Raw genomic sequence first — 24,499 nt, forward strand, 5'->3', positions numbered from 1 at the left:
GAAAGGAGATCGATGGAAGTAAGATTACTGTGAGCGATAAGTAAAAGTTACGACTTATATAAAGGAAGGAGCTAGCGTAACTTAGAAGCCAACGGTAACTTGCCACTGAAGTTTTACCGTCTTTCCATGATTTGGGTTTGACACATTTTTCTATAGAAGGCATTAAGAATTTTGAGATGAAGAGATAAAAGAAGCTTGTAGGCTAAGTCACCTACTTTCATTGAATTCAGATATAAGGCTCACAATATTTGGGGGATAACTTCATATACTCCCCAAGAGATAAAGAACTTCTTTTGGGCCGTACTCGAATGAAGACCAAAACCTTGATATCCAAAACATCCATTCTCACTTCTGAACTCATTGTTCTGAATCCTTAAAATAGGTGGGACTCTTGAGAAGTATTTTAGGAAAAGGGTCTTCCTTTGTTAAACAGAACTTTCTTTTATTTTAGAGAGGGAATAATTATAAGATCAGAAAGGGAGATTCTTACTCCTGTATACCTCGAAGGCTGGGGAGGAATCTTACATTCTACCCCACTTAAAAAGTGCGAGATGTCCTCATCTCGCAAGGTAGAGGACAACTCTTTTTCTTAACATCCAATTTTATTTTGGGGTTCCTTATATTCTGGTCAACCCAACAGAACACTGGGATAAATATCCCTTATATAGAACTCATCATTAATATTCAGATCATATCATTCATATCTTTAACATGATAATGGTCCATTAGACCGAAAAATTTCCTTCTGAACATTCCTCCACGGGAATTTCAGTCAAGCAAGTTCTCAATTTGTCATCCCTTAACTTGATCTACTGATCAAGTGTTAACAGTAACAATTTGACAGCACAACCCACTAATCTCATAGTGATTTGCTGAATTCATTATCATCATTCCAGTTATGAATATCATCACTGGGACTCGTCCCATTCATCCTCATTGTGGTTTCGCTCAGCTTATTACATTTCAACTAAATTTTGAAAATCATCATTTTTCAATCAGAATCCAAATCAATTCATCAATTCTCAAACAGAATTAAAAATCATATCAACCACATTCGAATTCGTCATCTGGATAGCATTAACGCTTATAATTTCAAGTCTTAGATTTACTCGTATATACTGTCAGTAAAGAGCTGCAGTATACTCTCGGTATATACGGGTAGTCGTGGCTCTTGGAATTATAAGGTAAATACCATCATGTCTAGGCCTCAAGCAAGTCAGGGATTCTATATAATTACGGTACTTCCATCTGAAGACCCAATTACCAAATTACGAATTTCAGTTTGAATATCAAATTGTATGAATTATATCACACAATTACAACCTTTTTGTGCTTCTTGATAAATTTTTGACATATTTGTCTTCTCAGTTGATCTTTATTAACCAAATGCTCTGATACCAACTGTGAGATCCCTGTTCCCACCGAGCAACGGATTCACGATACTGGCAGCGGAAGTAGCACTTCTCGCGCGGGACAGGGGTCCCACATTCGGGGCCTCACCCACGGATATCCGGATAAGAGACTAATCCGTCGGTTGTTCCAAAACCGAACCCGGAAAAACTTCCTTTACCGGAAAGCACGGGCGATTCCACCTGGATAACTTTTTACTCTAACGTAGTCAAGAACATTTCTGTTCGAGCTGATCCAATTGCATCTATAAGATACATGGTCAGATTAAGGAAGAAACTTGCACTTGGATCATTGGGATCAACGCTTTTTTCCCCATTCAAGAGGCACAGCCGTTGATTCCTATCCATAGAACAGTTACTGTCCGGGATTTATTTTATCTATCGTAAAAACAAAAGTTTGAGTCTCGATTTACGGATCCATCAGTCCAGCCTAACCCCATCCGATCCCATGGGTTAGCCAACCGCCCAACCACTGTAGTGATGGGATCCAATTTGGAATTTGGTTAGGTTTTGTCCCGGGTACCAAGGAAAAGAGTTCCAAGACCCCCTAGCCGGAAGTTCATGCAAACATAAAACTAGCCACACCACTTACACACCCAATATGAAATTGCCTTTTTCTTAGCATCAGCTAACTTTAAAACAATCCTTTAATGAAACCATAGTACCACTGATCACAATCTTTCAATTTATCCGGTTGATTCATAATTTCCCATCATTCCTTCATCAGAGTATCTATGGCATCATTGGCAACTAGAACGCTCACCACCTGTCCACACAGAGGCCGTTTCCATAGTTCCTAGCCCATAATACTCGGCAATATAATCACTTATCAAGATGGACTCTCGTTGAAGATCAGCAAGATCAACCAACAGATCCATATAAAAGAGCCATGGACTCATCCGTTGAGGACCAGCAAGGTCAGTCAACCAGATCCATGCTCGGTTTCACAAAACAACTCTTACTCCTTGTTCCAATATCTTCCTCGACGCACGCGTGGGTATCCTGGGCGACCCAGAGCCCGAGCACCGTATGGTCAGCACCCTCTAGGATCCTTCGCAGGTGACCTAGCGCTTCACTCATAGGCCGCTTCCTTGGTCCCTCATCCACCGTACCGGAAGCTCACCATTTTAATCGAACCGAGGCTGGTCAAGACCTCGGCCGACCTTGCTACGCGAGACGTCCTCCATTGACTCTCCGTCAGCAGTTGCAACTTTATCAGTTAGGTCTCCACGACCTTAATCACAAGACGGTCAAAATGCTTTCCCAGCATTCTTGACATAAAACAGCCATTTACAAACAGCATTTACAAACAGTTTACAAATACAATTTCTATATTAACTCTAATTTTTCCACATTATCCCTCATATAATCCACATTACTTATTCCTCATTCCATTTATATGTGTACTCATCCAATCACATCATTTTCCATCTCTTCACTTCAGATTCCTTCACATCACATATCATATATTCACATCCACATCCACATCCACATTCACATCCATACATCCACATCTACATGTTTACCTCCATTTTCACATCCTCATTTATACATCCACATCCCATATCCACATTCATACATACACATCCATATCCACATCCATACATCCACATCCACATGCATACATCCACTATCACGTCCTCATTCATACATCCACATCCACATGCATACATCCACTATCACGTCCTCATTCATACATCCATATCCACATACATACATACATCCACATCCACATTCCCATTCACATCTATACATCCACATCTACATCCACATACATACATACATCCACATCCACATTCCACATTCACATCTATACATCCACATCTACATCCATATACATACATACATCCACATCCACATTCCACATTCACATCTATACATCCACATCTACATCCACATTCACATATATCCACATCCACATTTCCATTCACATCTATACATACATATCTACATCCACATACATACATACATCCACATCCACGTTCCACATTCACATCTATACAACCACATCTACATCCACATTCACATACATCCACATCTACATTCACATTCACATCTATATCCACATCTATATTCCCATTCACATCTATACATCCACATCTACATCCACATACATACATACATCCATATCCACATTCCACATTCACTTCTATACAACCACGTCTACATCCACATTCACATCTATGCATATACATCTTCATGCATACATCCATTTTCACATGCATACATCCACACTACCATCTCCACATCCACACATCCACATACATACATCCATTTTCACATTCCCATTCATATAACCCCATATACCTTCATATCTAATCTTTTATATCACATCCATTCTCACCCTATCACAACCCATATACATCTTATCTCATCTCATACACTTCTTATCTCATCCCATACACATCTTATCACATCTTAACTCATCTTATATGCATCTTATCATATCTTATCACTTCCCATATCTTTTATGCATACTTCTATGCATGAAATTTAATTTTGCTAAAAGTAACACTTTTATAATAAAATTATCATCTCTTATGCATACCTCTATGCATGAAATTCAATTATGCTAAAAGTAACACTTTTATAATAAAATATTCATCTCTTATGCATACCTCTATGCATGAATTTTAATTATTGTAAAAGTAACACTTTTATAATAAAATATTCATCTCTTATGCATACCTCTATGCATGAATTTCAATTATTGTAAAAGTAACACTTTTATAATAAAATATTCATCTCTTATGCATACCTCTATGCATGAAATTCAATTATGCTAAAAGTAACACTTTTGATATAAAAATTTATCCATTATGCATACTTCTATGCATGAAAATAAAAATGATAAAAGTAACACTTTTGATATAAAAATTTATCCATTATGCATACTTCTATGCATGTAAATAAAAATGATAAAAGTAACACTTTTGATATAAAAATTTTCCTTTATGCATACTTCTATGCATGAAAATTAAAAATGATAAAAGTAACACTTTTGATATAAAAATTTATCCTTTATGCATACTTTTATGCATGAAAATAAAAATGATAAAAATAACACTTTTGATATAAAAATTTATCCATTATGCATACTTCTATGCATGAAAATAAAAATGGTAAAAATAACACTTTTGATATAAAAATTTATCCATTATGCATACTTCTATGCATGAAATAAAAATGGTAAAAATAACACTTTTGATATAAAAACTTATCCTTTATGCATGATATTAAAATTTAATTTCTCCATGATTATAATGAAATTCTTTCAATTAATCTAGGATGATAATTCCTAGAATATGGTAGGAAGTCCTCTTTTTATGCTTTGAATGAGATTATTTTATGCATAATTTTTATAAAAATTTTGCCATAGCTCCGCTGCTATGACTGATAAATCTCAATTTTTCTAAGGGATAATGCTTATCATTAAGGAAATAATTAAAAATAATCTCTAATTGGATTATTAATCCATAATGGATTGAATCATTAATATACATAAACTAAAAGCATAGAAAAAAAAACCATTAATTTGGCCTCAAGCATAGCTTAATCTTGGATTAAGGAAAAGCTTTATGAAAAGCTTCTTTTGGATTGAGAATGGGTCATGAGTATGACCATTTCTTGAGTGAGAGAGAGAAATTACATAAAAACCATTAGAATTTAAACATAAATGAAAATTAACTTCAATAGCATTTATTAAATTATGTAACTCTTCACTACTATTCACCAATTAACTTCAATAGCATTTAAAAAAACCATACCAATTAAGCTTCTCAAGCTTGAGAGGGGTTGAGAAGAGAGAAACATTGAGAAATTATAGAAAAGAGCAATATTCACTAATTACCTTACAACTTGCTTGATTCTTTGTTCACGGTAGAGGCCCCCAACCAATCAATTGGTTAAGTATGTTGATGGAGCCACTAATGGGGATTGAAGAAAGAGGGAAGCTCCAAAAACTAGTGAATTATTAAATGAATTCACAGTTCTTGGCTTAGGTGGAGTAGAGTAACGATGCATAAACACTCTCTATTTTTCAACAAGGGGGAGGCTTCTATTTATAGGAAAAATTGAGCTCCTAACCAAACAAACTGATTCTAGAATTTTCTAAATCAGTTTGGTCAATATTTGACCATTTTTAGGTCAGTTAAGCTAACTTTTTGGAACTAGACTTGAATGAGGAGAGAGGAGAGATGAAATATCTCAATTTTTATGAGTTTAAAACTCATTCAAGCATGTGAAATATGCACCTCCTTTAAAGAACTCCCCTTCCTTACATATGTGTCATAATGGAATCATTTTAATATTGCTCATAGTTTTTTTTTACTAATAAACCTTGTACATTTTCAACTCTTCATCTTATGTGAAATATGCACCTCCTTTAAAGAACTCCCCTTCCTTACATATGTGTCATAATGGAATCATTTTAATATTTCTCATAGTTTTTTTACTAATAAACCTTGTACATTTTCAACTCTTCATCTTATGTGAGCATTTAAGGGACTCCCCTTCCTTACATATGTGTCATAATAAAATCATTATACCCAAAATATCTCATATTTTTAATATTGCATATAGTTTTTTACTAATAAACCTTGTACATTTTCAACTCTTCACCTCATGTGAGCATTTACTCATTTTTGGGTATTTTCTTTTTTACAAGTTGGATTTATCTCCTCCCTACACATGGATTGATGCTATTGGTCCATAGGAACCTTAATTGGACCATAGTCTAAAGATTTCTGAAAATCTAGACCCTTAGGCTAAGGTTCTTTATACCTATTTTCAATTAATTCTAATTGCACATTGGAAAATTCTTTTTGAATTTCTGTTTCAGGGGAACTCATCTGAATTAGAAGAGATATTTTTCTATCCAAAAATATTCAAAATCTGAATATTCTCTCTCTAGAATATTTTTCTCTCTCTAGGCTAAAACAGATAGAAACAAGGTCTTTATATTTCTGAAGAGGGATTGATTACAGGGAAAGATACTAGACATCAAAAAGGGGGTGGGGGAGGAATCTTACATCTTTGGAAAAAGAATCAATGGCTATGCCACTCGATGGGAAAAAAAAGTGTTGGTTTCTATGATCCAAGTGCAAGTTTCTTCCTTGATCTGACCAAGAGACTCACAGGCTCGGTCAGATCAGTTTGGTCAGTAATGACCCTGACAACGTTAGAGTAAAACTATCCTGGAGGAATCGCCCGTGCTTTCTGGGCGAAGGAAGTTTTTTCAGGTTTGGTTTTTAAAGAACCAAGGGATTAGTCTCTTTTCCGGATATCCATGGGCAAGGCCCCGAGTGAGGGATCCTGCCCCATGCAAGGAGTGCTACTTTTGCTACTAGCACCCCCGAATCCGTTGCGCAGAGGGGGTAGGGATCTTTCAAAACCATCGGGCTACTCTCTTGTTTAGATATCCGTGGGCTAGGCCCGGAGTGTGGATCCCTGCCTCATGCGAGAGATTGACGCTGCTTCCGCCACCAGCGCCGTCGGAGGGAGCGGGGGTCTCACACACAACGTACAATAGATATCATCCTTAATGGTACTAATACTGTTACAATGTTTCACTGATGTTGATGAGCCAATTTGTCACCATGCACTTGAGTGCAGAATGCATGTGACAATAATAGAATCTAGCTTGGTCCTAGGGCCAAGCTACCATGAATAAATATACATCATCTTTAGGGCCAATATATGAGCAAAGATGGTGTTGCTTTGTTGATGGTAGCATGGTCATAGGGCCAATCTACCAGCAAAGAGAACGTAGATTTGTTCTTGATGGGCCCAAGGGCCATTCTACCATGCAATCTTGAGAGAATGGCCCTAGGGAGCACAAGAGAATCTCTATCACACAACACAAGAGAATCTAGCTTGTTCATAGGACCAAGTTACCCATGAACAAATCTATATCATCTTTGCTCGCAGCTTGGCCACCAGCAAAGATGGTGTTGCTTCATTGATGCTAGCTTGGATCTAGGGCCAAGCTACCAGCAAAGAGAATGTAAATTTGGTCTTAATCGCACGCACAAGAGAATCTCGCTACCACACGCAAGTGAATCTAGCTTTGGACCTAGGGCGGTGCCAATGTTGAGGGCCAAAGCCCTCAACAGGGAAAACACATACACACGCACACGACTCTCAAAACAACATACACACAGAGAGACGAGAAAGAGAGAGAGAGATGAAAAAGCTGAAAGTAATTTCTTGAGTCTTGATTTTTCACACACACACTCCCTTTTACATTGCTTCCCCTTCTTTTCTACGTTGCTCAAAAAACGTTTCTCTTTTCCCAAAACGTTATTCTTGAGTAACCGTTACATATCTTAACTTCCAAGAAGCCAAGAAAGTCATCATACATTCCTAGTGCCTTATAATTATGACTTAGCACATATCTGACTTACCAAATATCTGACTAAGCACATATCCGACTTAGCACATATCTGACTTACTACAAAATATCCGACTGAGCAACATTCTGACTTAAGGGAACTATGCCTTCAACACATGGCATGTCCCGGTGGTAGATTTCAAAGAAATCTGACGCGGATCCACACATCCCTTGATCAGTTCAAAATGGCAGACCAAAGTAAAAGCATGCTACTATATCAGAGAGTTGTAGCAACATCAAAAGTGTGGTCCACCTCCTTCATACCTACAGGTTCAGCAACCTGCACACCTGCTTGTCTGTTGTTTGCTGCTACATCCATACTTACATTGAGTTTTGAGACAATAATTGAAAATCTCTCTTGGCATTGATTCAAAAGACTCCTCCATCAGCTCGTCCAAGGTTCGTGCTTCTTGCCGGCTTCGCGTCTCTAGGTGGTACATCCGGTCTCTTGCCTGGTATGTCCCCTTTGGATCACTCCATCCGTGCAAAAGTCACCTGCTTGAATCCACTTCCAAAAGCTCGTCTTGATGTCAACACTTTGAAAGACTCCATCCCCATCGGCTCCGCTTAACAGCTTAACTCCATTAGACAGATGCGTTTTTGTGCATGAACACCCTTCTACACATAAAGTCATTAAAATGAACATAATAGAATGAGTAATATATCTGCACTTCGAATTACTGCCTGAACTGCGAATTTCAATAGCTCCCGATTTCGCTTCTGCAAATGTCGACTCAACAACTCCGTATTCCGATTCAGCAATCAACTGCAACTTCTACGCCATTTGCTTCTCATTCAGATTCCCAGGCTCAGATTTCCTCCTATCTGCCCTTCGTTGGCAAGAAATGCTCCTGCTACCGCAAATGCTTAGCACTTGCTTCACTCCTGCACACCTTCTTCTAAAAATAACACGCTCTTCTGCCTCTGCATACACGTTCCCCTTGGCACCTCCACAGCATGTTTGAATGACAAGCGAGGCTCTGTAGGCAGTTTCGAACAGGAATAGGTTAAGTACTTCTCTGAACAGCACCTCCGATTGCATTGTAGAACTCGCCAAACAGGAGAAAGGGATCACCACCGTCGATCGTCGCAGAGAGACGAGAAAGAGAGAGAGAGAGAGATGAAAAAGCTGAAAGTAATTTCTTGAGTCTTGATTTTTCACACACACACACTCCCTTTTACATTGCTTCCCCTTCTTTTCTACGTTGCTCAAAAAACGTTTCTCTTTCCCCAAAACGTTATTCTTGAGTAACCGTTACATATCTTAACTTCCAAGATCCCAAGAAAGTCATCATACATTCCTACTGCCTTATAATTATGACTTAGCACATATCTGACTTACCAAATATCTGACTAAGCACATATCTGACTTAGCACATATCTGACTTACTACAAAATATCCGATTGAGCAACATTCTGACTTAAGGGAACTATGCCTTCAAACAGCCAACTACCATGAACAAGTCTACATCATTTTTGTTGGCAGCTTGGCCCTAGCACCAATCTATAAGAAAAGGTGGTGTTGCTCTAATGATGTTAGCTTGGCCCAAGGGCCAAACTACCAATAAAGATGATATAGATTTGTTTATGGTGGCTTGTCCCTAAGTATCTTGCCCTAGGATTCACAAGAGAATCTTGCTTGGCCCTAGGGCCAAGCTAGATTCTCTTGCAAGGGTAACCCTTGCCATGCGCATGCAGAGATGGGCACTAAGGTCTAGCTAGCAAAGAGGATGTATATTTGTTCTTGGTGGCATGCATAAGAGAATCTAGCTACCACCCACAAGAGAATCTAGCTTGGCCCTAGGGCCAAGCTACCATGAACAAATCTACATCATCATTGTTGCTGGCAGCATGGCCCTAGGGCAAATCTACCAGGAAAAGATGGTGTTGCTCTAATGATGTGTCACATGCATCCTGCACTTGGATGCCATGTAGACATATCTGTACAGAAGGTGCAGGACCTGGGATGGTAAACTGGTCCCATGTGAGCCCTCGAGTCAGCTAGGGATCCATCCTAGTTGTCCGAGGTCAGGTGTGCATTGTCCTACACAGGAGTCCAAGGTCAGGTGTGCACTGTTTTGCACATGAAACAGTGCCAGTCTGGGTTGTGAGCCTCCTTCTCGAATTATGACAGTGATTCTGTGTATCTAGTGTGGTGCTGGATGCCAGATCATTGTGTAGATAGTTAGGGTTTTCTTTTAGGAATAGTGGCCAGCCCATAGGGCTACCCCAAGTCTTAGTGTGGGCATGGGGATAGTGTGAAACCACCCCTCATGAGGAGGGCCAAGATGGCCCTGGCTGAACCCACCAGCCACAAAGGGGCTATAGGATAGCCCCAAGGGCAGAGCAGTACATTATAAGGCTGTAGGGCAAGTTTGGGGCAGCCCATATAGGCTGCCCACAACCAGTCCCCAAGGAAGTCTAGATTTTGTTCCCATCCCATCTAGAATCATGCGCCTGATGCCCAGCCAGCCATGAAATGATGCGCAGATTTTTATGTGATTTATTTAGAATTTAATGCTGATTTCGCAGTCAAAAGCTGGTCGACTGCTATTGGAAGGGAGTATAAATAGCCAAGGCCCATAATCATTGTGTTATCTCATATTTCACCAAGATCCAAGGAAAACAAGGGCCAAACAATCCAAGGAGTTGCTAAAGCAAAGGGGTGAAGGACTGCATGTCAAGGGCAGAGATTTCTCAGCCAAGAAAGGTCAAGATTTCTGTATTTTCTTTTTAGATTTACATCATTCTAATAAAGCAAATACACCATCCGTGGGGGGGATTTTTTTTTGCGAGCTTTTTTTGCCGAGCTTTTTGGAGCAATGAACAAGTAGTCCGAGCTTTGCAAAGGACCAAGAACTTACTATGAGCTTTGCAAAGGACCAAGAACGAACTTACATATAAATAACAAGCTTTGAATGATCAACAATATAAATTTCAGTCTTTTAAAGATCTAGTCCATAAAAATATTAATTATAAAGTCTTTTGATCCACATCATACTTATTGATATAATTACATATATACATATACCTATCTAAATTCATGCACCTCATACATATACACATACAAAATATACATATACATACATACATGCAAGAGCTACCTACATACTAACATATACATACATACATACATACATACTTTCTTACTTACTTACTTAAATATAAAAAACAATCCTTTAAAGATAAAAAAATGTATATACCGATCTTTAAAGTTCCAAACCATGAAAATCTTGATTACAAAGTCTTTTGATCCACATCATACTTATTGATATAATTATATATATACATATATCTACCTAAATTCACACACCTCGTACATATATATATACATACATACATACAAGAGCTACCTACTATTTAAGGCTAAAAATTAGATGCTCTTTTTGACTACTTTTTGTCTTTAAGTTTGTCATAATCGGATGTAATGTAAAGTGTCTTTTGGATCTGGATGGAAGTTAGAAGTCGTGGGAGTTTTTATTTATGGGGTAGTTCTTGGTGGTTAGGAGAAGAAGACGAAGATGAAGATGTTTTCTAGGCAAATTTTCTATGTAGTTATGGGCGGATTTCTGACTGCAAGATGCAGTTTGTTAATCCATTTGTCAATCTACTTGTCAATCTAGTTGTCACTCTTTTGTCACCAATGCTGTCATTTAGTTTGTCAAATAGTCTGTCAGGAAGTCTGAAGTTCTTTAAAGTTTGTGGAAGATGTGATAAGCAATAAACACTTGGCGATCACGGTGTTTGTGATGAATTTCATGCACGGGCTTACATTCTTCTATTAATGGTGAGTGCTGGAAGATGAAGAGATTCATGTAGGCAATGGTTAGATTTTTTCTTTCATTCATGCATTTATAGTGGTGGGGGTTTGAGTTCACTCTGGAGGATTTAGGGGAATCATCTCATTTCTATTTTACAAGGTCAAGAGCAAGGAGTTTGGGTTTGCAGCAACATCAACGATGGTCGCATGAAGGAGATGACCAACATCAACGATGGTCGCATGAAGGAGATGACAGTGGAATGTCAACAGATAGTTCTGATGAGGATTCAGAGAATGCGGTGGTTAATTCAGGGGCAGCAACTCCAAGATTAGCAGGAGGATTTCCACATGTATTAGCAATAGCAGTAATACAACAGGCATTATTGCCTCGAAGACGATTGCAATTCAATCCGTTACCGAATAGGAGAACCAACAGGCATGTACCCCCAAATAGACCTTTTAACATGGCAGCAGCAGCGGCTAGAGCAGATTTGCGCATCAAATTCAGAAGCTTTTCAGGAAAGTCAAAAGAAGACCCTGATTGTCACGTAGCTCAATTTGAGACTCGATGGCAGGCTAGAGGATTTGCCGAAGTATATGATGCGCAAGGCAAAATGCGCCAGTTTGAGGCAACATTTGAGGGGAAAGCTGTGCAATGGTTTAGCAATTTTGTGCCAGGACATTTTGCAGATTATGATGCATTGAGGATTGCATTTTTGAATCGGTTTCAGGTGGAAAAGACCGCCAATGATGTGTTGACAAAACTTAAAGCAGTAAAGCAAAAGAGGATGTTTGTGGAAGATTACACACAGAGGTTCAATCGGTATGTGAGAAGGCTCACTCCTCAAGAAAGGCCCACTGATGAGATGCTGGCAGCATATTATGTTAAAGGCCTCAGAAAGGAGTTGCGGAATGTAGTAGCTGGTGTTGATGTTGCGGGAGGAATGAATGAACCCATTAATACTGCAACTCGAGCGGAGAAAAGGTTTGGTTTATCAGGTTTGAGCTCTGGAAAAAGGCATTCAAAGAGGAAGAAGAAGAAGAAGGAGAAAAAGAGGAAGAAGTCAAGTGATGATAGTACGGATGAGGATTTGGAGTTGGATTCGGATACGGATTCTGATACGGATTCAAGTTCAAGTAGTGATGATGATTCTAGTAGTGATTTAGAGTCAGAGGATGAGGAGCACAAGAAGAAGAAACAAAAGGGGAAGTCAAGTAAGAAGTCAAAGGAAAAGACTAAGGGAGAAGGCTGTGGAAAAGAAGTTGAAAGAGATGGGATTTCAAAAAGAGTCAGAAAAGAAGATAGAGCACTGTGACATTTGTGTCAAAGATGGTCACAAAACCACGGATTGCTGGTATAATCCTAGTTTCAGGGGGGTAATTCTTGAGAGAATATAACAAAAGATGCAGCAAAATATGACACAGTCTCATGGCATTTTTTCGGAAACTTCGGATGAGCAGAGATCATTTGGAAATCAAGGATGGCAGAGGCCGCAGCAACCCTATCCGAATTGGAGACCATCAGGTAGACCACCATTTAGAGGAAATTTTAATCAAGGAGGAAGATCAAGATTTGGTGGATGGAAAAATTTTCGGCCATCATGGGGAAGGAATTGGAATCAACAACAGGGATGGTCACAACAGCAAAATTGGCAGCCGCCACCGAATTGGAATCAGCAAGGTGGAATCAGCAGAACTGGCCTCTGCAGGGGTGGAATCAACCAAGACCTCCTCAGCAACTACCTCAGTTACCTGCGCCACCTGTGCAGCAGGCGGAAGTGAATAAACCTCCTCAGAGTAATATGGTGAATGTGGATGTTTGTTTGGAAGCAAGAGCAAGTGGAGTAATGGCGAAATGTGGGATAACATGTGACTGTTCGGAGTGTGTTGTACGAGATTCAGAAGTTTTGGCAGTTACACGTTCCAAAGCAAAGCAAAAGTCTCCATTGGATTGGGAGGAATAGAAGGATGTTCATGAAGAAGTAACTGAAGGAATTTTGGATGTTCAACAGAAAGAGGAAATGCATAAGAGAAAGAAGAAATCCTTGGATAAGGAGGAGCATAAGGAGGATAAGTCAGAAGCATTGTTTCAAGAGTTGTTGAATAGTCCTATCAGTTTTACATTGGATCAGTTGCTTTCATTGGTTTCGATGTTTAGGGATCGAGTTTATTCGGCTATGAGGAAGTCGAAGGTGTCAAGAATCAGGGCTGTGTTGAATCAAAGTGTGGGCAGTCATCAGATTAGTCCTGAAGATGTGGATTTCACTGTTTCCACAGTTCAGTTGAATTTTGATGATCGGAGATTTTCAACAGTTTTTTTGGATGGCGGATCTGGAGTCAATATTTTGTCAGAATTGGAGTTTTTGAAGATGAAGAATGTTCAGCTTGAGCCAGCACCATTTCAGGTATGCATGGTGGATCAAAGTCGAGTTCAACCTATTGGGATGCTGAGGAAACAATCTCTTATCATACAAGGTTTGCAGTTTCCAGTAAATTTTGTTGTTTTGCGGATGAAGGATGATGCAAATGCATATTCAATGCTTTAGGAAGGCCGTGGTTTAGAACAGCAAAGCTCAAGCAGGATTGGGAGAAGAATGTGGTCACATTGAAGAAGGGTAAGAAAGTGATTACAATACCAATGGAATCTAAGCAGGAGCTGTCAAGGGCACTGAAGCCAATGATGGCACAACCAATTAGTTTGGCGGAAAAAGTTGAGGATGATGAGGAAGATAATTTTTTGGCAGCCAATCCAACAGTGGTTCCTATTTTTGAAGTGGATGTGGAACAGAATCTTGATAGATATGTTGATTATCCGATTTAGGAGGATGTATTTTGTCAAATAGTTGACAGTACTTCCGAGCAAATTCCGCAGATAAAGGAAGATAAAACTGATGATGGTGACAAGGTGGAAGAAGTTGATGATGCTGCAGAGATCGCGCCTAAGGAGGAAATAATTAGAGCAGAGTTCTTGTATGATAAATTGATGAAGAAGGTTTCCAGAGTGAAGGAAGATGATTTGCAGGATTTAAATTTGGGATCTGTGGAGAATCCGAAGGTTGTCAAAGTGAGTGTCAACCTGGATGATGATTTCAAGGACAATTTAAAGGTGTTGTTGCAGGAATTCATGGATGTGTTTGCTTGGGATTATTTTGATTTGAAGGGTATGGATCCCCAGGTGTATAGGCATCAGATAAATTTAAAGGAGGATGCGGTGCCGGTGATTCAGCAAAGGTACCGAATGAATTTGAATTACGCCAAACAGGTGAAGGAAGAGTTGGATAAACTTCTCAATGTTGGATTTATCATCCCAGTGGATAAAGCAGAGTGGTTGTCCCCAATTGTGGTGGTGCCAAAGAAGTCAGGGAAAATCCGAGTTTGTGTGGATTACAGAAAGTTGAATGCAGAACCATTGCAGATCCATTTCCATTGCCATTCATTGATTTAGTTTTGGATGATGTTGCAGGGCATGAGATGTATAGCTTTCTTGATGGATTTTATGGCTATAATCAGATTCCAATGGCAGAAGAGGACATTGAGAAGACAGCTTTTATTACTGAATGGGGAGCATTTGCTTATACAGTGATGAGCTTTGGTTTGAAGAATGGACCACCTTCATTTTCAAAAGCAGCTTTCAAAACTTTTGAACCATATTTGACAGAATTTATGCGGATTTTCATGGATGATTTCTCAGTTTTTAGGGAGAAGATTAAACATTTGGAGCATTTAAGGAAATGTTTGGAGAGGTGTGCAGGATGTTTAGAATGGCTTTAAACCCGCACAAATGTGCTATTGCAGTTCAAAAAGGAAAGCTACTTGGTCACATCATGTCCAAGGAAGGGATGTCAATTGATGCTGACAAGATTAGTGCAATTCAGAGGGCAATTGCACCGAATAATTTGAAGGCAGTTATGCGGTTTCTTGGTCAAACTAAATGGCATAGCCGTTATCTGAGATATTTGGCAGATGTGTGTGCACCTTTGAGTCATTTGACCAAAAAGGATGTGAGTTTTGTGTGGGGTGAAGCACAGGAAAAAACCTTTCAAATTATCAAGAAAATGTTGGTAGTTTCACCTATCCTTCAACCACCAAATTGGGAGTTACCTTTCCATATTTATGTGGATGCGTCGGATATGGCAGTCGGAGCTGTTTTGATGCAATGAGAAGGTTCCAGGATGGTTTAGACCAGTGTTCTATGCAAGTAGAATGCTAAATCCAGCGCAGAGGAATTACACTGTCACAGAGCGAGAAGCCAGGGGAATGATTTTTGCATTGGAAAAATTTAGGCATTATTTGTTGGGAAACAAAGTTGTTTTTCATGTGGATCATCAAGCTCTGTTGTTTTTGGTAAATAAACCAAAGCTGGAAGGGAAGTTTGCAAGATGGATGCTTTTGTTGCAGGAATTTGATTACATTGTAGTACATACACTTGGAAATCAGCATGCAGTGGCGGATTATTTGAGCAGGCTAGAAAATGTCTCGGATGCACCGGGGGTGTCAGATGAATTGCCAGATGCGGAATTGTTTCAGGTTCAAGGTCAAGCATATGACAACTGGTATGATCAAATGGTTCAGTTTTTAACAGATGGGGTATTACCTTCCAACATGATAGCTGATCAGAGGAAGAAGTTTGTTCTAAGGAGCAGACCATTTTTGATAATTGCCGGATCTTTGTATAGAAGAGGAGCAGATCAGATCATTTGGCGATGTGTGCCGCCAGATGAAGAACAGAAGGCAATTTTACAAGAAGCACATTTTGGTGTAGCTGGAGGTCATTTTTCAGGAGATTACTGGTAGGAAGATTATGCAAGCTAGACTTTGGTGGCCATTATTGCTGAGGGATGCTTATTCATTTGCAAGAGAATGTGTGCAATGCCAGAAGATGGGCCAACCAATATCCATGGATCGGATGCAGGATCATCCGATATTACACCTTGAACCATTTCAAAAATGGGGTCTTGATTTTGTTGGGCCGATTAAGCCAAAATCCAGAAGAACAGGAGCAAGGTACATCCTGGTTGCAACAGATTATGCCACCAAATGGGTGGAAGCAGTGGCTTTGAAGGATAACAAGGCAGCCAGTGTGGCTAGGTTCTTGTACAAAATGATGACCAGATTTGGGTGTCTGATAGAATTGGTGTCTGATCAAGGTGTCCATTTTCTAAATTCAGTCATTAAGGAGTTGATATCCAAGCACATGATTCTTCATAAGAAATCTACCCCGTATCATCTGCAAGCTAATGGGCAGGCGGAAAGCACAAATAAGGTGCTAGTGAGGATTTTGAAGAAGATTGTTTCTGAAAACAGGGCAGATTGGGATGAGAAATTGGATTCAGCATTTTGGTCATTTAGGACTGCATACAAAGTGGCACAGGCATGACACCTTTTAAGCTAGTTTATGGGATTGAGGCAGTTGTCCCTATGGAATATGTGATATCTAGTTTGAGGCTTGCAGTTCAGCATAGATTGAGCATAGATTGAGCCCTGAAGATTCAGTGATGCATAGGCAGCAGGAATTGTTAAAGTTGGAAGAAGATAGAATTTACAGTGCTTATGTGGCGGAAGTAAGTCAAAACAGAAGGCAAGCATGGATGACAAGGTAGGTCAAATTCAAAATTTTTCAGAAAGGTGATTGGGTGATGATGTACAATTCGAAACTAGGGCCACACGCAGTTCAAGTCCTTTGAAGACCAGATTGTGGAGCTTATGTCGGATAATAATTTTGTGATGAACAGATTGACTCCGTTGATTAGTATGGAGAAAGCAGTCTTGGAGGGGCAATCTGTTTACAGGTGTGCTGGTGGGGCTGAGGCGGATTTGGAAGAGTTGAAGAAAGAGGTGCAGCAATATACTCAAAAATTATGGAGTCATGCCAGCCGAATGTTTGAAGAACATTTGGGGGATCCCATTGACAAATTCAAAATGTGTGGTTCGAAGCTGCAGGTGATAAGCGTGTTCGAAATGAAAATGAGGAGCTGAAGCGGACTGTGGCCGATTTGCAGCAGTAGTTGGAAGTGGAGCGGAAGGTCAATGTGGTGCAGCAGTAGTTGGAAGCGGAGAGGAAGGTCAATGTGGTGCAGTTGGAGTTTGAGGGGGAAGAATCAGGAGTTAAAGCGAAGGCAAACAAGCAGGATGAGCTTCAGGTGAATACTATTGCTCTTTTAGAGGCAGAGCCAGAAGCTGAGAAGACAAAGAAGTTGGAAGTTGAAGTGAAAGTTCAAGATGCAAGTACTGAAAAGGATAAGGCAAAAAATAATCTGGATCAAGGGATTGTGGATCCAAAGTCAGCCTTTGGCTCAAGCCACCGCGAGCTGTGCCAAGTGTTTAAGGCTAAAAATTAGATGCTCTTTTTGACTACTTTTTGTCTTTAAGTTTGTCATAATCTGGATGTAATGTAAAGTGTCTTTTGGATCTGGATGGAAGTTAGAAGTCGTGGGAGTTTTTATTTATGGGGTAGTTCTTGGTGGTTAGAAGAAGAAGACGAAGATGAAGATGTTTTCTAGGCGAATTTTCTCTATAGTTATGGGCGGATTTCTGAATGCAAGATGCAGTTTGTTAATCCATTTGTCAATCTACTTGTCAATCTAGTTGTCACTCTTTTGTCACCAATGCTGTCATTTAGTTTGTCAAATAGTTTGTCAGGAAGTCTGAAGTTCTTTAAAGTTTGTGGAAGATGTGATAAGCAATAAACACCTACGCACTAACATATATACATATAAAACACAATCTTTTAAAGATCAAAAATGTATATATATCGATCAAAAATGTATATATATCGATCTTTAAAGTTCCAAACCATGACAATCTTGATTACAAAGTCTTTTGATCCACAAATTATAGCATTCTTCTACATGTCATCCCGACCTATCCTCGAATGAGAAATCTCCCAGAAATGCTCTGGCTACCTCCATGTCATTCTCTATCCCCATATAGTACCTTTTTAACTCTTGGCATGCACGTCCCAAGCCTCCACATCCCGTAAACATGTCCAAGACACCATCTCCTCCACTTGAAAAGGTCTCCACTAGCCACCTACAATGAAATGCAATCATAAACGTGCATCTAAGTATTTTGAAAAAGTAGCTATGAAAATGAACAGAATGAAAATTGTCTCACCTAAAGAACATAGGAGATCTTTCTGCACCACCTCGAATGTAGCGCTCCAAGACCATCATGCATTGGAATGGATGCTTCTTATTCTTCTCAAAAATGAAATTTCGTTGAGTGTTGAATAACTTCTTTGAAACATTTTGCCCAGCCTCGCGATCAATAATAGGGACATGGCAATTTACTCGATAGAACATACTAAGCGCCAATGTATCCACCTACCATAACGAGAAAACATTATGTTTGGATATCCATACCACATAACATGTATAGATAAAGGGAAATATTTGAGAGATTATGACTTACCCGTTCTCCATTCTCATACAAATAATTGCTCTCATTGGAATGAACTACTGAGTTACAAAGTTGGATGTTACCTTTATGTGAGACCTGCTATGATTGGAATGAACTCCTGAGTTTCAAAATTGGATGTTACCTTTAGGTGAGAAGTGCTATGATTAGAATGAATGTGACTAAAAAAGCATAGTTTTCCTAATATAGTTTTTTAATGGTTAGTAACTTCATTACTTGGAAAACACTATGTATGTGTAACAAGTGCAAAATAGAGAGGTACGACTAGTTACAAGCAATATAAAGAGGCCTCTTGCATTTCTTAGGCAAGAGATAACATTGATGTTAAATGATCCTCTAACCAATATTTTAATCCAGATGGTAAAAAGCTTAGGAGGAGATGTGAATACTATGTAACATGCAAGCAATGTATTACCCCCCCACATCCTTGAGATTGTGGGGTCGTTATGTACTAATCACCATCTTTAATTAATAAAAATACTTTTTAACTTTAATAAAATTTATGATTATATTTTAATTTTTAGATTCTTTGAAAATATATGTTTAATGTGTAGATTCTATGAGAATTATAATTATAAGTATATCTCCAAGTCACTTTATTTGGAAGTATAAATATAAATATGAATGGTAGTAAATATAAGTATAGTTATGAGTAAAAATACTATAGACATAAGTATAGTTATGAGTATACCTATTAAGTATATTAGTATAAATATAGTACTAGTATGGTTTATTAATTTGCTCTACACTCCCTAGCTTCTACCCTCCTCTCATGTTATCACACTCATCATGCTATGATCGAGATGCCTTTTGATGAGTGGATTAGTAGAACTCCTTACCCTCACCTCTCTCACACAGACCAGATTTACCATAGGTTGTGCAAGACCATAGAGCTAGAGTGCTTGGTATCCAACCTAGAGACATACAACTTTGTCTTGGCTACATTATTCTCAGGATGTGATGAATTTACCTTCTCCATCCCTAATTCTATATCTAGGTGTGTCCTTGTAGATGGTCATTACCTTGGGTTTGGTAATACCCAAATGACGTATGGTTTCCCCCAGAGTGGGCTTGGTAATGCCCTTAAATCAAATCTTAAATGAGTAGGCTCACGACGATGAGTTATAAGGATAGCCTAAATGCATTATTCCAATATGCTTAGCATATAGTTTACTTATGTGTGATGAGTCGTGTAGGAAATGGTTCTCTGTGGTGGATAGCATAGAAGACGATAGATTACAAGTTTATTTTATGCATGCATAAAGACATGTTTTGTGTAGCAAAGTGCTATGAAACCATATATACACATAGTTTCAGAGAAAAGTGCTACAAAGCCATGTGTATACATGGTTTTGTAGCACTTTCATGGTTTCGTAGCAAAGTGCTACAAAACCATATATATACATGGTAGCTTCGTATATTAGTTTATGCCTTGAGAGAGGCCAAGGAAATATCTTACTTTTTGCAAACTCATGGGTCTAGACATGCCAAGTTGTGGGATGGCCTCCATTAAACTCAACCCCCACTTTTACATGTAAATAAACACTAGTTATCTAATTTCAAATTACTAGTTTGATGTCAAGTTGGTCTCTTTCCAATTTCAACCACTCATTTTTTTCTATTTAGTATCCAGTCCCATATATTATTCAAATATTCAATCTATATAACCCACTTTACCATTACACCACAATTCCCTAAGGTAGAATTCTTCTTTATCTTTAAAAAAAAGAGGAATGCATGTGTACAGCCATACATAGTCTAATTGTAGTATTCTTCTAGATAGACCGAAATGATCACATCATGTGACTAGGATAATAACAGACTAAACAAGAGACCATAGGCTTTAGCATAGCTTCTAAGTCCATCCTAGGTTATCTAGGTGCTCACTTGAGGGTCCACAATCCAAAGATAAGGTTATCTAGGTGCTCACTTGAGGCTCCACTTGAGGGTCCACAATCCAAAGATAAGGTTTCTTGGGAGGATCTCCTTCTACCCATGTGTGTGGTCTCATCGACCCACACTTACATGCATACTACTTGGCAAAATGTCAAGTCTATCCCACAACAATTTGTAGCTACCTAGCATCGAAACTAGTCATTTTTGGGTGCTTGGGCATATAAAGTAGAGCAATATGTCACATGCATAGTCACAATGCTGAGGATAGAGCATTGATATCCAACATAAGCAACCTTTGATTTAATATAAAAGTAACAATGGGGATGGGGACACATCAAAGGAGGTAAGCAATGAGATGAAGTTAGCTCCAAGTAGAGCATGAAGATAATGAAGCCCACCAAAGGTGAATAAGACTTATTGAGTTCTATCCCCAAGGGCGTCACTCTTAAGAATACCTCCATATAACTTGCATGCACAGAGCGTGAAGATAATGAAACCCACCAAAGGTGAACAAGACTTATTAAGTTCTATCCCCAAGGGCATCACTCTTAAGAAAACCTCCATATAACTTGCATGCAGAGAGTACTAAAAAAGAGGTATGTATACATGGTTTTTGTGAATACACATCATTTCTGGTATGTATACATTCTTATAAATGCATTGGCGAGACTAATAAATAGGCCACATCCTATAAATATAAAAAGTAAATAGGACAATGGCAAACTAATAAATAGGATACCTCCTATAAATGGCCTAATTAAAAATAGGTCTCGCTATGCACATAGGTCATATCATTCTTCTCTATACTTAATGAGTATGCATGTCCATGTATGCGCATTACATCTTTTTTTGCTAAAACAAATGCCCGCCTCCTCACCATCGCTGCCACCTCCACCCCCCGTTGGCCGGCCAGTCCAGGCACCATCGCTGCTAAAACAAATGCCCGCCTCCTCACCATCACTGCAACAAATGCCCGCCTCCTCACCATCGCTGCCACCTCCACCCCCCATTGCCGGCCAGTCCAGGCACCATCGCTGCTAAAAAATGCCTGCCTCCTCACCATCGCTGCTGCCACCTCCACCCCCGTTTTGCCGGCCAGTCCAGGCACCATCGCTGCTGCTAAAACAAATGCCCGCCTCCTCACCATCACTGCCACCTCCACCCCCCGTTGCCGGCCAGTCCAGGCACCCGGCAGAGCCGGGGGATGGTCTGTTTGTGGGTGCCTGGACTGGCCGACCAACGGCGGGGGGTGGAGGTGGCAGCGATGGTGAGGAGGCGGCTTGTGAGCTGAGAGACTGGAGGTGGCTGAGGGCTATTCGCCTGGTCGAGGGGCCATTATCACCATCTCTTCCTAGTGTTTTCACCGTTTGTAGCTCAGGATGGTTGATTAATTCTTCCTGAGACGATCTACCATCCAATGATCTAGAGGATTCCACTGTTGCCGTGTCCTCCTCCAATCCGCTTTGGATAACAACCACTTCGCATCCTATTCCTATCTTTACTTCTTCTCTCTTAGTACCAAGTGTATCTAGTTTGGTTGTAGAAGAGTGGGTTGTTACTTTTTTCACTTTCTATGTCTGTTTCTGCAGCTCCTTTCCAAATGCCCTTGCCTTCAATCTTGTTATTGCATTAATTGGCACTGTAGCAACTTGTCATCGTTGAATACTTAGCAGGTTCTAGGCTCTCCACGTTGTTATCAAGAGCTAGCGTAGCTGGCCTTCGAAGTGGACAGTCCTTATAGAGGTGCTTCACCCCACATCCATTACACAATGGTTCTATAGAGGTAGTGGGAGCCCCCGGTAGGTTACCTCGATGAGGACAGTCACTCACCTTGTGTAGTCTATTACATTGAAAACACGCTAATTAACGGTTGGTTGACCACCTTTGTAGGACACTCACTTACCCAATATGCGAGCATTGACAATGGAAACACTACAAAGGAGGCCTTTGAATGGTACTATCGATATCTCTAGGTCGCAGTGGTGCAGGTTTGGTTTGATATACGGGGATGGGCTTCTCATCTTGAAGGATGTAATAGCCTGGCTAAGTATAGCCATCCTCTGTTTGTGGGTAATCACTCTAGCCAGTCTCTCAGCTCTCAGCCGCACGCCTTCTAGGAGATTGATGAGCTTGCTGATCCCTTTATTCATGAAATCCCATCCTTGCTCTAGCTCTATGACCTTCCGTTCCGCCATCATCATGCCACTACGCCTCCTCATCACCATCGCTGCCACCTCCACCACCGCGTTGCTCTGGCCAGTCTCTCAGCTCTCAGCCGCCTCCTCACCATCGCTGCCACCTCCACCCCCCGTTGCTCCGGCCAGTCCAGGCTCCCGACAGAGCCGGGGGATGGTCTAGCACAGACCATCCCCCGGCTCTGCCGGGAGCCTGGACTGGCCGGAGCAACGGGGGGCACACCTGCCTGGACCGCCTCCTCACCATCGCCGCCAGCCCTCTCAGCTCTCAGCCGCCTCCTCACCATCGCTACCACCTCCACCACCGCGTTGCTCTGGCCAGTCTCTCATCTCTCAACCACACGCCTTCTAGGAGATTGATGAGCTTGCTGATCCCTTTCTTCATGAAATCCCATCCTTGCTCTAGCTCTATGACCTTCTGTTCCACCATCGTCATGCCACTGCGCCTCCTCCCCACCATCACTTCCACCTCCACCATCGCGTTGCTCCGCCCAGTCTCTCAGCTCTCAGCCGCCTCCACCCCCCGTTGCTCCGGCCAGTCCAGGCACTCGGCAGAACCGGGGGATGGAGAGTTGCTCCGGCTAGTCCAGGCACTCGGCAGAGCCGGGGGATGGTCTACGCTAGCTCTGGCTAGTCCAGGCACTCAACAGAGCCGGGGGATGGTCTAAGCTAGCGCAGACCATCCCTCAGCTCTGCCGAGTGCCTGGACTGGCCGGAGCAATGGGGGGCACACCTGCCTGGACTGCCTCCACCTCCACCTCCACCTCCATCTACACCTTGCCCTCCACCTCCATCTCCACCTCCACCAGCCCTCTCAACCCCCCTGAGGGACTCCTCCCACCTGCCTGGAGGTAGTTCCTGGCCAGAGCAATGGGGGGCAAGGGGGGAGATCACACCTGCCTGGAGGTAGTTCTTGGCTGCCTCCACCTCCACCTCCATCTCCATCTCCACCTCCACCTCGCCCTCCACCTCTACGTCCATCTCCATCTCCATCTCCACCTCCACCGTCACCGCCTCCTCCCCCTCACCATCGCCCCCGTGCGTCTCAGCCCCCCTGAGAAAAGAGAACAGATGAGAATAGTGAGAGAAGTACTTGTTCGAAGTTCAGAGATCTGTTACAAAATGCGTTAGATCGCCAGCTGAGTTGAGACTCTCCATTTGGATGATTAATACTGTTGGTTAGTTGTAGATACATATAGGAGATAAATATAGGAACTCGAACTATAAACCTTGATGTCAATAATAATAATCGTCTACTATTTAAAGTATTTTTCCACTCCCTCCATGTCCTTTAGGGTGTGTTCAGACAGTATCTCTGGGGTTGCTAGAGTCCTTACCTTCTTGGCCCAAGCTCGGAACTGGAGGAGAAGATCAAGATATTTTCATTTTAAAGGTTACTTACATATAAAAAACTAATGTAAAAAGATACATA

Source organism: Cibotium barometz, chromosome 6, assembly GCF_041138505.1.
Source record: "Cibotium barometz isolate CiBa-2024 chromosome 6, ASM4113850v1, whole genome shotgun sequence".
NCBI classification, from domain to species: domain Eukaryota; kingdom Viridiplantae; phylum Streptophyta; class Polypodiopsida; order Cyatheales; family Cibotiaceae; genus Cibotium; species Cibotium barometz.